The sequence below is a fragment of the Rutidosis leptorrhynchoides genome, chromosome 4, assembly GCF_046630445.1.
Source record: "Rutidosis leptorrhynchoides isolate AG116_Rl617_1_P2 chromosome 4, CSIRO_AGI_Rlap_v1, whole genome shotgun sequence".
In the NCBI taxonomy this organism is placed as follows: Eukaryota; Viridiplantae; Streptophyta; class Magnoliopsida; order Asterales; family Asteraceae; genus Rutidosis; species Rutidosis leptorrhynchoides.
In genome coordinates, this window is record NC_092336.1 from 294242558 (window position 1) to 294245801 (window position 3244).

Consider the following 3244-nt stretch of genomic DNA (forward strand, 5'->3'; position numbering starts at 1 on the left):
TTAGTCTTCGTTGGCGTTGCACATATGTTTTATGGCCTTTTTCCATAAGGATTTTATGTGTGTAATACGAAGGACTTATGCATTTAATGTCATGAATCTTCCATGCAATAGCTGGTTTATGAGATTTTAGCATATAAATGAGTCGAGATTTTTCATTTTCTGTAAGAGAAGAAGATATTATTACAGGTAATTCAGATTCACCATGTAAATAAGCGTATTCCAAATGGTTTGGAAGTCGCTTTAACTCTAATGTCGGTGGTTCTTCTATCGATGATTTGTATCGATATCTGTCTTCCTCTTTTAGCATTTGAAGTTCTTCTGTTGTTGGTTCATATTCATTAGCCATGAGTGCGGCTAACATTTTAGCTTCATCAATTGGGTTAGTTCCTTCTCCTAAAGAACATTCTCCTATTCCTTGTAATTCTGGAAATTCTTCTAACAATTCTGCATATGAATCTATAGTTTGAATATAATAACATGTATCATCTGCAGATTGCGGTTGTTGCATGGCTCTATCAACAGAAAAGGTAACACTCTCGTCCTCTATACTTGGGTCAGTTTCTTACGAAACACGTCTATTATTGCTTTAGCCGTGTTTAAGAATGGTCTTCCTAATATAAGAGGAACTCGAGAATCTTCTTCCATGTCTAGAATAACAAAATCTACTGGAAATACTAAAGTACCAACTTTAACTAGCATGTTCTCCATTATCCCTCTAGGATATTTTACTGATCGATCGGCTAGTTGTATGCTTATTCATGTTGGTTTCAATTCTTAGAGGTCTAGTTTAGCGTATAATGAATACGGCATTAAATTTATACTAGCACCTAAGTCTGCCAATGCTTCTATTGAACTAAGACTACCCAAAAAACATGGAATTGTGAAACTTCCTGGATCTGAGAGTTTTTCTGGTAGCTTATTCAACAGCACTGCAGAACAATTAGCATTCATAGTAACAGCCGAGAGTTCTTCCATTTTCTTTCTATTTGTGATTAGATCTTTCAGAAATTTAGCATATCTAGGCATTCCTGAAATTACATAAACGAAAGGATGATTGACATTTATTTGTTTAAACATATCCAAGAATTTGGATTGCTCGGCTTCAAGTCTTACTTTTCCCATTTTACTCGGGTAAGGAAGCGGTGGTTGGTATGATTTAACATAAGGCTTTACCTTAACTGTGTTATCTTCATTGACCTTTTCAACTACCGATTCTGTTTCCTTCTCTTGCTCAAGCTGTGGTGCCTGTGGAGTAGGAATAGAGTCATCAGAAATTACAGGCATTTCAGTTGGTTTAAGTGTAATACCACTTCTTGTGGTAATGGCTTTAGCTGTTTTATTCAAGGGGTTAGCATTTGTATCGCTAGGTAGACTTCCCGGTTTTCTTTCACCTATCAACCTTGCTAGGTTGCTTACTTCTTGTTCCAGATTTTGAATAGAAGCTTATTGATTTCTAAATGCTTGAGCATTTTGTTCATTCATTTGTTTCTGAGATGTGAAAAACTGAGTTTGAGATTCAACTAGCTTTGACATCATGTCTTCTAAATTTGTCTTTTTATCATCGGTTTGTGGTGGTTTAAATGGAAAAATAGGACTTTGCTGATTGTAAGTATTGTTGGATACTTGTGGATTGCTAGGACCTTGTTGGTTGTTGTATGGAACATTTCGGTTATAATTCTGATTTTGATTGTAGTTTGGTCTTGGCGGTTGATAATTACTTTGATAATTATTCCCAGGCCTTTGGTTCATGTATGAAACATTCTCTCTTTGTTCCATTGTTTGTTCAATACTGAGATAATCTTTTGTCAAATGTGGTCCTCCACACTGCTCACAACTAATTTGAATTTCTTGAATATCCTTAGTCATCTTTTCCATTCGTCTCTCAAAAGCATCTATCTTTGCGAAAATGGAATCAAAGTCATGGGTAGAATCGGCTCTAGCCGCTTTAGATGATCTAACGATGTCTTTTTCTTGATGCCACTCATGTGAGTGGGAAGCAGTGTTATCAATAATTTTGTAAGCTTCAGTTGCGGTTTTCTTCATAATGGAACCACCAGCTGCTATATCGATGTCTTTTCGTGTAGTAATGTCGCATCCTTGGTAGAATATTTGTACTATTTGATAAGTGTCTAAACCATGTTGAGGACATCCTCTCAACAACTTTCCAAATCTTGTCCATGCCTCATATAAAGTTTCATTTGGCTTCTGCGTGAACGTAACTATTTCTCCTTGAAGTCTCACGGCTTTAGATGCCGGAAAGAATTGTTTAAGAAATTTTTCAACTAAGACATCCCATGTATTAATCGCCCCTTCAGGTAACGATTCTAGCCAATCTTTGGCTTCTCCCTTTAAAGTCCAGGGAAATAACATGAGATATATCTGTTCATCCTCAACTTCTTTGATTTTGAATAGAGTACAAATCCTATTAAAGGTACGAAGATGTTCGTTTGGATCTTCCTTCGGCGCACCACTAAATTGACATTGATTTGTTACCATGTGTAGGATTTGTCCTTTGATTTCATAATCTGGCGCATTAATGTATGGTTGAGTAATTGCGTGACCTTGGCCAGTGCATTTAACTCTCATTCGGTCTTCCATACTTAGAGGTTCCAGATTTTCCATGATTAAAATTGTTGAATCTGAATCACTAGAGGATTCTGACTTAATGGTTTCTTTCTTAACAATCTCTGGATGAGTAATTTGTGGTTCAGGAGGAATGATTAGTGGTTCAGGATCTCTGAATTGTCCTTGAATATCCTCCGGGTTCTCAATTGTGAGGTCAGGTTCAAAAAATGGATTATCAGAAATTTGAATTAGAGTACTTGGTCGACTAGATGACGATTCGAAAGAAAAATCAACGGCGACAATGTTGGCTAGATGTCTTGATCGAGTTACAGGTGGTGAACGTATGAAAGGTGGTGAACGTTTTGCTCGGTGCATTCATGTAACAACCCAACCCTTATGCAATCGAAATATGCAAAAATAAAAAAAAAATTGTTTGTTCAGCAACTGGCGTGGCGCGCCAAACTGGTCTGTCCAAAAAGTCTTGAAACGCGAAAAAGATCGGCCACTTTCCGACATAATTAGACCAAACACTTTTACCCACATCTTCAAATATGTAAAACTAACACGATTCAAACATAAAATAAGTTTTACAAAGTGGGGCCCACATCGGCCGTTTTACGAGTTTCATACAAAAGTTTGAGTTTCGACACATTAGTTTAATTTCCAAACGACACTACGA

At 36.7% G+C, this 3244-nt stretch overlaps 1 non-coding gene across 1 annotated transcript; it reads left to right on the plus strand.

The window, feature by feature from the left end:
- Positions 1 to 2131: 2131 nt before the first annotated feature.
- Positions 2132 to 2238, plus strand: LOC139846065 (small nucleolar RNA R71). Its single transcript, XR_011758810.1, has one exon. It is a non-coding gene; the product is annotated as a small nucleolar RNA R71 (small nucleolar RNA).
- Positions 2239 to 3244: the final 1006 nt, after the last annotated feature.